At 50.3% G+C, this 14,397-nt stretch overlaps 3 non-coding genes across 3 annotated transcripts; all 3 read right to left on the reverse strand.

Moving 5' to 3' along the window:
* Positions 1–544: 544 nt before the first annotated feature.
* Positions 545–736, reverse strand: LOC142287444 (U2 spliceosomal RNA). Its single transcript, XR_012748421.1, has one exon. It is a non-coding gene; the product is annotated as a U2 spliceosomal RNA (small nuclear RNA).
* Positions 737–2,137: 1,401 nt separating this feature from the next.
* On the reverse strand, positions 2,138–2,330 carry LOC142287445 (U2 spliceosomal RNA). Its single transcript, XR_012748422.1, has one exon. It is a non-coding gene; the product is annotated as a U2 spliceosomal RNA (small nuclear RNA).
* Positions 2,331–3,731: 1,401 nt separating this feature from the next.
* LOC142287434 (U2 spliceosomal RNA) lies at positions 3,732–3,922 on the reverse strand. The gene has a single exon (XR_012748412.1). It is a non-coding gene; the product is annotated as a U2 spliceosomal RNA (small nuclear RNA).
* Between the last annotated feature and the right edge of the window lie 10,475 nt (positions 3,923–14,397).

Here is a 14,397-nt window from a genome sequence, read left to right on the forward strand (position 1 = left end):
AATTGAGCTCAGAAGCTCAATGTCTATCATGACCTCTCTTTTAGAATGTCCAAGAGCAAGCAAAACTATTCCTCCAGGAGAGGGCGCCAACAGACTACTAAAGAGATCATCATTACTCAAAGAAAACCCCAAAAACCAATGCATGATAGGAATAAACAGGTAACTTTCTTTGGAGTGGAAGCGGAGAGATCGCACCAGATGCCAATTCTAGATGTTATCACACCTGTGGTCACTGCAGCAGCAGGTGAATCCACTTTGTCCAAAAAGGGATCTATTCCATTCAATTGCAAATGATCTAGATAAGACAGAGAACTGCAGCACGGGGACATAGCCGAGTTTGGTCAGGTTGAGTGGTGATGAGTTTGCTATTTGGATGAATAAAGAAAGTCAAAAGTGTGAAAGATAAAAAACAAAAGGAGGAAGTGTGAAAAGTGAATGGGCCAAATTGAGGTGCATATGAAGACGTATGCTTTCTTCCAATTCATTAAATCGGGCTAATATGAATCAGGTGAATTGAGTTCTGCTTTTGGAAACTGGGTTAAGGAAGGGGTGCACCGTTCCTGGAGGTACTGCAATACCAGGTCAATGCGTGGAGTGGACAGAGCAAGCTCTTTTTCCATCTCCCTGTTCTAAAAATCCATTTAATATATGGTCCCCAGATAGGGGACGTATCAGATATTAAACTGATAAGAACAGATTACTACACTTGATCTTAGCCAAAAGGCCGAGAAGCGATAACCAGAATTGGTTTGGGCCTCGAGTGGCACCCTGGCCTATGCCGGACACATCTTAGGGAGAGAGAGCGAGAGGGAGACAAACCCACGCCTACACAAGACATTTTTGTCACCCAAGCCAACCCTTGAAAAGGCTGCTTTGCAGAGCCAAAACAAGAAGAATGGTGCGTTTTGCAGCCGCCGCCCACTGCAATGAATCTGAATAACTCCTCCTTTAGGGCGCAAGCAACTCCCCTCCCCCTTGCAGTCTTTCCAATTCACGATACAAAAAGACGGACAGGACAGGTTGCCTGACTTTCCGTCACTGCCACCCTTTGCCATCCTTACCCGTAGAAAGCCCTTTCATCATCCCCAAACCCTAATCTTTTCCCTTTCCTTCCCAGCCCCCAAACCCTGCCCTCTGTACCTTTCTCACCACCCGCTTCCCTTCTCCTGTCATCCCCCTACCACCCGGGAAAAAAAAGAGATTGCCCCCTCCTTCCACTAGCCCACCCTCCCCACCCAAAGAACAACTTCTTCTGCGCAGCTTGTTTTTCTAGGCAGCAGCGCTATTGTGATGTCATCGGGGGGCATTGTGACAAGCCGCCAGTGTTCCGTCTCTTCATGTTGTGCACAGTTCAAACGGAAAATACATCAACAGGCAGACTACAGAAAAAGCTTACTATCAAAGGTTAGAGGGGGGCTTTCTCAGAGGGCTTTTTACAGTTTTTCTATTCCCAATTAGCCGTTTAAGTGTAACTTATTGAAAGTAGTAATTCTTTCATAGGCCGCCCTTTCTTAGTATTTGACGTTCCTTATATTGCGGTATGAGGCTTCGCAGTAGGTTGCAAACATTCATCACCCATGACTGTCCCCAATTGAGCTCAGAAGCTCAATGTCTATCATGACCTCTCTTTTAGAATGTCCAAGAGCAAGCAAAACTATTCCTCCAGGAGAGGGCGCCAACAGACTACTAAAGAGATCATCATTACTCAAAGAAAAACCCCAAAAACCAATGCATGATAGGAATAAACAGGTAACTTTCTTTGGAGTGGAAGCGGAGAGATCGCACCAGATGCCAATTCTAGATGTTATCACACCTGTGGTCACTGCAGCAGCAGGTGAATCCACTTTTGTCCAAAAGGGATCTATTCCATTCAATTGCAAATGATCTAGATAAGACAGAGAACTGCAGCACGGGGACATAGCCGAGTTGGTCAGGTTGAGTGGTGATGAGTTTTGCTATTTGGATGAATAAAGAAAGTCAAAAGTGTGAAAGATAAAAAAACAAAAGGAGGAAGTGTGAAAAGTGAATGGGCCCAAATTGAGGTGCATATGAAGACGTATGCTTTCTTCCAATTCATTAAATCGGGCTAATATGAATCAGGTGAATTGAGTTCTGCTTTTGGGAAACTGGGTTAAGAAGGGGTTGCACCGTTCCTGGAGGTACTGCAATACCAGGTCAATGCGTGGAGTGGACAGAGCAAGCTCTTTTTCCATCTCCCTGTTCTAAAAATCCATTTAATATATGGTCCCCAGATAGGGGACCGTATCAGATATTAAACTGATAAGAAACAGATACTACACTTGATCTTAGCCAAAAGGCCGAGAAGCGATAAACCAGAATTGGGTTTGGGCCTCGAGTGGCCACCCTGGCCTATGCCGGACACATCTTAGGGAGAGAGAGCGAGAGGGAGACAAACCCACGCCTACACAAGACATTTTGTCACCCAAGCCAACCCTTGAAAAGGCTGCTTTGCAGAGCCAAAACAAGAAGAATGGTGCGTTTTGCAGCCGCCGCCCACTGCAATGAATCTGAATAACTCCTCCTTTAGGGCGCAAGCAACTCCCCTCCCCCTTGCAGTCTTTCCAATTCACGATACAAAAAAGACGGACAGGACAGGTTTGCCTGACTTTCCGTCACTGCCACCCTTTGCCATCCTTACCCGTAGAAAGCCCTTTCATCATCCCCAAAACCCTAATCTTTTCCCTTTCCTTCCCAGCCCCCAAACCCTGCCCTCTGTACCTTTCTCACCACCCGCTTCCCTTCTCCTGTCATCCCCCTACCACCCGGGAAAAAAAGAGATTGCCCCCTCCTTCCACTAGCCCACCCTCCCACCCAAAGAAACAACTTCTTCTGCGCAGCTTGTTTTCTAGGCAGCAGCGCTATTGTGATGTCATCGGGGGGGCAATTGTGACAAGCCGCCAGTGTTCCGTCTCTTCATGTTTGTGCACAGTTCAAACGGAAAAATACATCAACAGGCAGACTACAGAAAAGCTTACTATCAAAGGTTAGAGGGGGGCTTTCTCAGAGGGGCTTTTTTACAGTTTTTCTATTCCCAATTAGCCGTTTAAGTGTACTTATTGAAAGTAGTAATTCTTTCATAGGCCGCCCTTTCTTAGTATTTGACGTTCCTTATATTGCGGTATGAGGCTTCGCAGTAGGTTGCAAACATTCATCACCCATGACTGTCCCCAATTGAGCTCAGAAGCTCAATGTCTATCATGACCTCTCTTTTAGAATGTCCAAGAGCAAGCAAACTATTCCTCCAGGAGAGGGCGCCAACAGACTACTAAAGAGATCATCATTACTCAAAGAAAAACCCCAAAAACCAATGCATGATAGGAATAAACAGGTAACTTTCTTTGGAGTGGAAGCGGAGAGATCGCACCAGATGCCAATTCTAGATGTTATCACACCTGTGGTCACTGCAGCAGCAGGTGAATCCACTTTGTCCAAAAGGGATCTATTCCATTCAATTGCAAATGATCTAGATAAGACAGAGAACTGCAGCACGGGGACATAGCCGAGTTGGTCAGGTTGAGTGGTGATGAGTTTGCTATTTGGATGAATAAAGAAAGTCAAAAGTGTGAAAGATAAAAAACAAAAGGAGGAAGTGTGAAAAGTGAATGGGCCAAATTGAGGTGCATATGAAGACGTATGCTTTCTTCCAATTCATTAAATCGGGCTAATATGAATCAGGTGAATTGAGTTCTGCTTTTGGAAACTGGGTTAAGAAGGGGTGCACCGTTCCTGGAGGTACTGCAATACCAGGTCAATGCGTGGAGTGGACAGAGCAAGCTCTTTTTCCATCTCCCTGTTCTAAAAATCCATTTAATATATGGTCCCCAGATAGGGGACGTATCAGATATTAAACTGATAAGAACAGATACTACACTTGATCTTAGCCAAAAGGCCGAGAAGCGATAACCAGAATTGGTTTGGGCCTCGAGTGGCACCCTGGCCTATGCCGGACACATCTTAGGGAGAGAGAGCGAGAGGGAGACAAACCCACGCCTACACAAGACATTTTGTCACCCAAGCCAACCCTTGAAAAGGCTGCTTTGCAGAGCCAAAACAAGAAGAATGGTGCGTTTTGCAGCCGCCGCCCACTGCAATGAATCTGAATAACTCCTCCTTTAGGGCGCAAGCAACTCCCCTCCCCCTTGCAGTCTTTCCAATTCACGATACAAAAAGACGGACAGGACAGGTTGCCTGACTTTCCGTCACTGCCACCCTTTGCCATCCTTACCCGTAGAAAGCCCTTTCATCATCCCCAAACCCTAATCTTTTCCCTTTCCTTCCCAGCCCCCAAACCCTGCCCTCTGTACCTTTCTCACCACCCGCTTCCCTTCTCCTGTCATCCCCCTACCACCCGGGAAAAAAAGAGATTGCCCCCTCCTTCCACTAGCCCACCCTCCCACCCAAAGAACAACTTCTTCTGCGCAGCTTGTTTTCTAGGCAGCAGCGCTATTGTGATGTCATCGGGGGGCATTGTGACAAGCCGCCAGTGTTCCGTCTCTTCATGTTGTGCACAGTTCAAACGGAAAATACATCAACAGGCAGACTACAGAAAAGCTTACTATCAAAGGTTAGAGGGGGGCTTTCTCAGAGGGCTTTTTACAGTTTTTCTATTCCCAATTAGCCGTTTAAGTGTACTTATTGAAAGTAGTAATTCTTTCATAGGCCGCCCTTTCTTAGTATTTGACGTTCCTTATATTGCGGTATGAGGCTTCGCAGTAGGTTGCAAACATTCATCACCCATGACTGTCCCCAATTGAGCTCAGAAGCTCAATGTCTATCATGACCTCTCTTTTAGAATGTCCAAGAGCAAGCAAACTATTCCTCCAGGAGAGGGCGCCAACAGACTACTAAAGAGATCATCATTACTCAAAGAAAACCCCAAAAACCAATGCATGATAGGAATAAACAGGTAACTTTCTTTGGAGTGGAAGCGGAGAGATCGCACCAGATGCCAATTCTAGATGTTATCACTAGTGATGAGCGAGTACTAAAAAGCTCGGGTGCTCGAAGCTCGGGCCGAGCCTCCCAAGATACTCGTGTACTCGGCCCGAGCAACGAGCCCAATGTTATCCTATGGGAGACCCGAGTATTTTTGTGAAATGACCTCCCGGCAGCATGGAGAAACCCTAAAAATGTCACAAAAGTCTCAGAAGAGTGCTCAAATGACATGGCAACAGCATGGGGAAGACCCCTTGAAGCATTTATCACTCAAAAGTCACAGCTGTGAACAATTTTGTCCGCGTTTTACGCCATTTTTTACGGACTCACCAGAAAAACCTTCCAAAATGACCCCAAAATGATTTTTTCATGGCGGAAATGTTAAGGGCACATACCCAATAGTGAGATAGAGCTGGTGTATGTTTACTTTTTGAGATCAATACATGAAAAGATTTTTACGTGAAAACATTGTGTGGCACTCCGATGTCCCTGAGAAGAGACGTACATGAAGGCCTCTTGAGTCTAATGTGCCCATTTTGAGGAAGTGAGTCTTTGTAGTATTTTCCTTTGCCAGGGCAGTCCTAAATTGTGAGGTTCACCAATGCCCCTGCATACAGACGTGCATGAGGGCCTGTAAACCTGAAGTGCCCATTGGAAGGAAGTGGGTGTATTATAGTATAGCCCTTAGGCAGGGAAGCCAAACATTGGGAGGCTCCACGTTGTCCCTGGATAGAGACGTGCATGAAGGCCTGTAAACCTGAAGTGCCCATTGGAAGGAAGTGGGTGTATTATAGTATAGCCCTTAGGCAGGGAAAGCCAAACATTGGGAGGCTCCACGTTGTCCCTGGATAGAGACGTGCATGAAGGCCTGTAAACCTGAAGTGCCCATTGGAAGGAAGTGGGTGTATTATAGTATAGCCCTTAGGCAGGGAAGCCAAACATTGGGAGGCTCCACGTTGTCCCTGGATAGAGACGTGCATGAAAGGCCTGTAAACCTGAAGTGCCCATTGGAAGGAAGTGGGTGTATTATAGTATAGCCCTTAGGCAGGGAAGCCAAACATTGGGAGGGCTCCACGTTGTCCCTGGATAGAGACGTGCATGAAGGCCTGTAAACCTGAAGTGCCCCATTGGAAGGAAGTGGGTGTATTATAGTATAGCCCTTAGGCAGGGAAGCCAAACATTGGGAGGGCTCTACGTTGTCCCTGGATAGAGACCTGTTAGGTTCTTAGTGCCTCCGTGCTTGCATTTAAAAACCGCACGTGTGTGCCTGTTGGTGGCAGCTTTCCGCTGCATTTGTGTGAGTTTTTGCACAAACTTGGATATAACACACAAGTCTAGTGAATACACATCAGCACAGCATTGCAAAAATGCGCAAGGGCGTTGTCAACGAACAAGGAAGTGGACGTGATGGTGGTGCAGGCAGACACCGAGGTTGTGTGCAAGCTCTAATTTCGCCACAACAAAGGGCCACATCTAGTCGCGTCGCACGTCCTGTCCCAAATTTCTTGGGGACCGCAGCAGTACACCCCTCTTGAACCAAGACCAGTGTCAACAGGTTGTTAGTTGGATAGCGGATAATGCTTCCAGTCAGATTGGCACCACCACAAACACTCCTGTCTTCCACACGGTCAAGTGTCAGTAGCCGTGATACTGCACCGCACATTTCAGAACCTGATCCTCCTTCCTACCACCAGGCCGAGTACACGTCCCACGGACATTACTGATCCCACACTTGGACACTCGGAATAGCTGTTCGTTCACGTTTTCCATTCACAAATTCTGGCCTCTCGCCAGCTCCTGTTGAAGTGGGCCATGACGAGATTGTATGTACAGATGCACAAATATTTGAGCAGCCACGTTCTCACGAAGTTGGCAACGTGTCCCTCAACAAGGGGTGGCCGATGATGAGACACAATTGTCAGGAAGTCAGGAGGAGGAGCAGGGTGCGGAAGAGGAAGACGACGTGGTGGATGATCCAGTAACTGACCCAACCTGGCAGGAGGATATGCAGAGCGAGGACAGCAGTGCACAGGGGGGAGGGAGGCGTAGCATCACAACAGGCAGTAAGAAGCAGAGTGGTGGCCCCAGGCAGACGTCAGTCAACTGTTCCCCGGAACAACACGACACAAGGTGCCTGTACAAATGTTAGGTCTTCCCGAGTCTGGCTGTAAATACTATTGTATGTATTGAGGATTTCGATTGCGTTAGGGCAATGACAACCAGAGACGAGTTCTTGGTGCAAGACATTTATAATATGCAACCAGCAAATATGTACATAAACGGAACAAAAAACACAGTAGAACATAAATACAGGAAATACCTTCCAGGGGACTGAGCGAAAGGGAATTCCCGGTACCGCGCCACCGGGACTCCCCCAGGGAGACCACCAACAGCAAACCCCTATACAGGGACTGTCTGGCAATCACCCCAGAAGCCCTAATGCGCAGCAGCCGGGGACACAAAAGGGCAATAGGTAAGTCGAAAAATGTCTGTACGTGATGTGAGTCCAGAGTGGTATTAAACGGAAGGAACCGGGCAGAAGTTCCGACCAAAGACGGCAAACGGAGTTCAGGTACAGCTAGATGATACCAGATGAAGTCCAGAGTCGGGTGTCGGTTGTTTTCCAAGAGGATCCGAATAACAATCAGGAACCAAAAGCAGCAGGGCAGGAGCACACAGGAAGCAGTATACTCAGGCACTGGACTAAGCTTTAGGGGCGGCTTTTAAACAGATGGACAGGAAGTAGGGCAACATAACAGAAAAACTCCATGTTAACAAAGGGCAAGCTCTTTCAAAAGAAAACTGGAAAACCAGGAACTCTGACACTGGCAGTTTTTTTAAGTTGGCTCCAGATGATTCTAAAAAGGGCCATTTGCAACACCTGCCATGCCAGCATCAGCAGGGGTACCAAAACTAGCAGCCTGACCACCACCAGCATGATCAGGCACATGTCAGCCAAGCACCCGACTTTGTGGGAAGTACAACAGAGTCGAGGAGCAGTGCTTGCTGATGTCACTGCTACGTCTTCGCTGGTTGTGCATGCGAGCCAACCCCTGTCCATGCTGCCTGCGAACAAGCCTCCTCCACTCCTGCACCTGCAGTTGCCCTACGCAGAAAGAACACCATCATCAAGCACGTCCTTGTCCCAGCGCAACGTTCAGTTATCCATTCAGCAAAACCTTTGAGCGCAGGCGCAAATACACTGCCAACACCCCACATGCCACAGTTCTAAATGCTAACATTTCGCGACTGCTTGCGCTGGAAAATGTTGCCTTTTAGGCTGGTTGAGACAGAAGCATTCCGCGAACTGATGGTGGCAGCTGTCCCACGTTACTCGGTCCACAGCCGACACTATTTCTCCCTGTGTGCCGTCCCCGCATTGCATAACTAACCACGTGTCACAAAACATCACACGTGCCCGGAACAACGCTGTTTCAGCCAAAGTCCACCTAACCACAGACACGTGGACAAGTGCATGTGGGCAAGGCCGCTACATCTCGTTGACGTCACACTGGGTTAATATTGTGCAAGCTGGGACCCAGTCTGAGCGAGGGACGGAATACGTCCTTCACACACCAAGTTTTGCAGGCCCTACCTCAGTCAGGGTTTCACACACACTCTACAGCTCCGGAATGTCATGCTCCTCAGCCTCCTCCTCCTCCTGCGCATCCTGATCCACTTTACCCTCCACACCAGTCCCAAGCTGTAAGTGTCGCTGGCGGAGGAGGGGACGGTGCGCTCTCCCACTGCTCGGGTCCGGCTGACGCAGCTCTACGGCTGCTGCTGCTCGTTGGCTCGAGCGATGGCCGGATCCCGGGGACTCGAGCGGCGCTACTCGCCCGTGAGTGAAAAGGGGTGGTTTGGGTTTTGGGGATATTGTCCGTGACGCCACCCACGGTTGTGGTGATTGTGTGGACACCACCGCTGCTCTGGACGGGGATCCCGGGAGCCTGTGACAGGGAGCAGCTTTGTTGTTATTTCTCCCCTACGTGGGTAGGGGGGTTGGTTGTCCCGGGGCCTGGTGATGGGGTAGAGATGGATGACAGGCGGGTTGCGGGGCCTGATGAAGTGCATGGTCGCAGGGGCAGCGCTGTGCCGCACGGCACGGAGGTACTCACTCAGCCCAATGATGATGACACAGTTCAGGGTAAAACAAGTGGCTGGATGGACAGGTCACTCGGACGGCTGCGGTTGTTCCTCCCTGCAGGTTAGTGATGACTGTCTCTCCCTGCACCGAAGTTAAGTGTTGGTAGTGATGGTTTCCCAACGGTAACCCGCTCCCTGACCTGGATATGGGCCGGAGGAGCCCCTTTTGCCCACAGGCGCTGGCCCTGGGAGACGGTTGCCCTTGCCGGTGGCTGTGTCTCCCCTTCACGGTTGTACGGTTGCCTTCTATCTGGACTTGGCTGTTTGGAAACCCTGAGGTCCCCTTCAATAACGGATTTGGCAAATTCACGGCGACACCAAGCCTTGCCGGGATCCGAAAGTCCTCTGCCAATGGTGCTGGCTTCGCTTTGTATACCGGTCCGGTACGGCCGGGTCACCACCCGTCCACGGTCCTTACGGCAGACTCCAATCGGCCTCCACTGCAGACGGTCACCACATCCTGCCAACCTTGCTGTCCTGTCCAGGCCACACACCCGGACCAACTTCAGGCTCTTTGCTGTCACTTTTCTCCTCTCTACTACTTTCCTCCTTCCACTTCCTTAGCTTAACTCTCACTGCCTGTGTTTTCCCTCCTCCTCGGTGGGTGGAGACCAACCGCCTGGCTCCACACCCTGGTGTGGACAACAGCCCCTGGGGAAGGCAACAAGGATTTTGTGTTTTGACTATGATATGCCTGCAGGGAGTGTGGGGTGTTTAAGTGTTGTGCTCTGTGGCCCCTGGCTTGTCCAGGGCGACACAGAAGCACTGCAGCACTGCCTCGGCGAAGCGGCAACAGGCAGTGCTGAAGCTAATCTGCATAGGTGACAAACCCCACAATGCAGAAGAGGTGTGGACAGCTCTGAAACAGCAGGCAGATCACTGGCTCACAACTCTGAACCTAAAGCCAGGAAAGGTGGTGTGTGACAATGGCCGGAACCTGGTGGCGGCTTTGAGGCGAGGCCAGCTGACACATGTTCCATGCTTGGCCCATGTGCTCAACCTCGAGGTTCAGCGGTTTCTAAAGTCATAGTCAGAGCTGTCTGATCTGCTGGTAAAAGTTCGCCGCCTGTCTGCACATTTTCGAAAGTCACCTACTGCTTCAGCCGGCCTTGCCGCCTTAAGACGCCGTTTGCATCTTCCGGCACACAGACTGGTGTGTGATGTCCCCACGCGTTGGAATTCAACTCTGCACATGTTGGTCAGGATATGTGAGCAGAAGAGGGCAGTTGTTGAGTACCTGCATCACCTAAGCCGTCGGGAAATGGGTCAAACTCCACACATAACACCTGAGGAGTGGAGATGGATGTCCGACCTATGCACCATCCGCCAAAACTTTGAGGACTACAACAAGATGGTGAGCGGCGATGACGACATTATTAGCGTCACCATACCGCTTCTCTGCCTTCTAAAATGGTCTCTGCTCAGAAAACAAACATGATGCATTGCAGGCGGAGCGCGATGAGTTTCAGCAAGAAACAGTAGTGGGTGTGGGTGATGATAACACACAGCCCAGCCTCGTCTCATCACAACGTGCAGTGGAGGACTATGACGAGGAGGAGGATGAAGACATGGAGCAACTCTCTGGCCAAATTGAGGATATGACATGCAGTCATATCCTCGGTTCAGCGTGGCTGGCCAGAGGACAGGGTAGATGATGAGGAGGAGGAGGACAGCATGTTCAGTCATCGTGTCGGTCAGGATACTGAAGTGATGGCTGTTAAGAGTCTGGCACACATGGCTGACTTTATGGTAAGCTGCCTGTCTCGTGACCCTCGCGTTAAGAACATCTTGGCCGACAATCATTACTGGTTGGTAACACTGTTAGACCCACGCTAAAAGGAGAACTTTATGTCTCTTATTCCCGAGGCGGAGAGGTCAGGCAAAATGCAGCAGTTCCAGAAGGCCATAGTCACGGAAGTAGGCAAAGCATTCCCCTCACAAAACGCTAGCGGCATAGGTCATGAATCAGTGGACAACCGAGGCGTACAGCCGAGAGAGGCACAAGTCCAATCCGCCAGAGGTAGGGGAACAGTCTTTAAGATGTGTGACAGTTTTCTCAGCCCCTCACGTACCACAGCCCCTGAGGTGCGGGGTAGTGCCACAAGAAATCCTAAGTTTGCCCAGATGCTGAAGGAGTACCTTGCAGATCGAACAACTGTACTCCGACATTCCTCTGTGCCTTACAATTATTGGGTATCCAAGCTGGACACGTGGCATGAATTGGCTCTCTACGCCTTGGAAGGCCTGGCCTGCCCTGCTGCTAGCGTTTTGTCAGAGCGTGTTTTTAGTGCCGCAGGTGGAATCATTACAGATAAACGCACCCGCCTGTCAACTGAAAATGCTGACAAGCTGACTCTGATCAAGATGAACAAGGGTTGGATTGGGCCAGACTTCACCACACCACCAGCAAATGAGAGCGGAATTTAAAGTTTGCCATGTACCTCCACTCACCCATGGGTACACACTTCTGGAGTTTGGCTAATCGCTGGACTGCTCCTCCTTCTCCTCATGCGCCACCATGATGATGACCGTTACAAATTGCAATACTTAGGCCTTTGTTTCAGGTATACCCCCAGTGGTAAATTTTTTTCGCCCATTCTTTGCAGAATGGACATTACAACGACAGGAGACCCACTCCTTTGCAATGGGAACAATGTTTTGAGGCCCTCATGCACGTCTCTATCCAGGGACAACGTGGAGCCTGACGCTGCCACCGACTGCCACACACGTGCTGTTTTTAAATGCAAGCACGGACGCAATAAGAACCTAACTGGTTTTTAGGAGCGACAATTACTGAGAAGTCTGACACTATCAGACACTGCTGACTGACGTGTATTATACACTAGACTTGTGCGTTATATAATAGTTTGTGCAAAACGCGCACCTGTACCCTGCCACCGACTGCCACATGACCAGCTGAGGGAGGATTCTCCGGTCATGATGTCTGTGTAACCAAACCCCCTTATCCTCTAAAATTAAACACACGGACTGCATGCGACTTGGTTCAAATGGCCACAGCAGCCTTTTTATTGCCTATTGTTTTACAGACTAGTACCTTAGGGACGCCGTCCAACGGGCGACCCAAAACAACCACATAACGGTAACAATAGACAATAACATTTACAATACCCCCCGGGGTAGGCCCAGTCCACTACTACTACTCCCCCTGTCCCCGGCCGCAACACACCGACCCAGAGACGAGGTGCCAATCACCCACGGATTGACCCCCACACTTTGGCAGAACCCCGTGCCTGCCACATCCCGGAAACCGAGAGCCACCATACCAAGACAATGACTCCCGGTCCAGCCACCAATCACTTCCAAACCTCTGGACCAGACCTACCCCCACCGCTACTGTGACAAAAGGTATCCCAACTACCCAAAAACATCTCCCACATGACAACACAAAGGGAGGGTGGGCGGGGATCGTTCGGCGTCCGGAAACAGAAGAGGAGGTAACTCCTTCCTCTCCCAGCTAACCCTTTCCCTGCTCCTCCTCTTCCTCCCCGGCTAAAACCATCCCCCAAAGCCATATTAGGCATATACCACTGTCCCTATTAACCCATCACTCCCTACCTCCCCCTTGGTCATGTCGCCCCTCCCCCCAAGTGGGTCCGTGGCTTTCTTGACCAGCTGAGGGAGGATTCTCCGGTCATGATGTCTGTGTAACCAAACCCCCTTATCCTCTAAAATTAAACACACGGACTGCATGCGACTTGGTTCAAATGGCCACAGCAGCCTTTTTATTGCCTATTGTTTTACAGACTAGTACCTTAGGGACGCCGTCCAACGGGCGACCCAAAACAACCACATAACGGTAACAATAGACAATAACATTTACAATACCCCCCGGGGTAGGCCCAGTCCACTACTACTACTCCCCCTGTCCCCGGCCGCAACACACCGACCCAGAGACGAGGTGCCAATCACCCACGGATTGACCCCCACACTTTGGCAGAACCCCGTGCCTGCCACATCCCGGAAACCGAGAGCCACCATACCAAGACAATGACTCCCGGTCCAGCCACCAATCACTTCCAAACCTCTGGACCAGACCTACCCCCACCGCCACAGGACAGACCACGTGACACCTTACGTGGCCTGGACCCGCCACACACCAAAAGCACGCTCCACACCATCCTGCAGACCCAACGCCCATAAATCCAGACCGACCTCGTTGAGGTGCACACCATCACCCCTCCGAAATCGCCAATCAGCCGGCTCCAAATCCCTGTGCCGTACCACAATCCCACCATTCCTGGTCACAAACCTAGCCACTACCCTATTCACCTGGGCCCTGGCCTTATTAACCTTCTCCACCGACCGAGCCCCTCTCCATGCCAACCTGGTCACTATGTCAGACCATACGACCAGCAAACCAGGATACCGCTTCCACAACTGCAGTAAATCAATCTTTATGTCTCGGATCAAATCCCGCGACGCCCTGGCACCAAGATCATTACCCCCCACATGCAATACCAGCACATCCGGGGGCCGCTCAACTTTACAATGGAAACGAAATTCCGGGACCACCCTGCCCCACTCCATGCCCCGAACTCCGATCCATCGAACAGTCGCCTGCGCACGATCCAAACCCAGCTGTCGACCATTCGGGCGGACCTCCGCCCGACGGGCACCCCAAAATACGAAGGAGTGCCCCAAGATCCAGATCAGGCACTTCCCTATAACAAATAAAACAAAACGAAAATATCAAAACCAATAACAGCACAACCACCAACACATCAAAAAACACCCCTTTCCTCAAACCTTCCGCACGTAACCAAAGTCCCATGATGCTACAACAACTGCGGTCTCACATACCGCCGAAAACAAGAATATTCCCATCTACCAATACGCTTTACCACCTCATCTCCAAGCCCCCAACGGGCTGCCTCCGTTGCTGCACCAATTCGGAATGAATGCGACCCGAATTCCTCCGGGCGCTCCCCCGCGTTACGTAGACTTAGCCGCAGCACCGCCACAAACTGAAACCTCGACAAAAACGACCCATTCAAATGCCGCAACAACGGGCCAGGTAAGCCTCCCCTCACGGCCATAAATCTCTCGACTAGACGCACAGGGCACAATTCCTCTCCTGGAACCGCATATAACACCACCAATCTACCACGGCCCAGCTGATCCATTTTTGACCGGCGAATCCGGCACTCCACCTGACTACTGCTCACTTGCACGTCCTCAAACATCAAACCACCACCCGTCACCCTGGACGGGCTCACCAGCTCGCCTATCCGGAACGCCCCATAAAAAGCGAGACCAAAAGCCGTTGTAAATAGA

Source organism: Anomaloglossus baeobatrachus, unplaced genomic scaffold (assembly GCF_048569485.1).
Source record: "Anomaloglossus baeobatrachus isolate aAnoBae1 unplaced genomic scaffold, aAnoBae1.hap1 Scaffold_728, whole genome shotgun sequence".
Lineage (NCBI taxonomy): Eukaryota > Metazoa > Chordata > Amphibia > Anura > Aromobatidae > Anomaloglossus > Anomaloglossus baeobatrachus.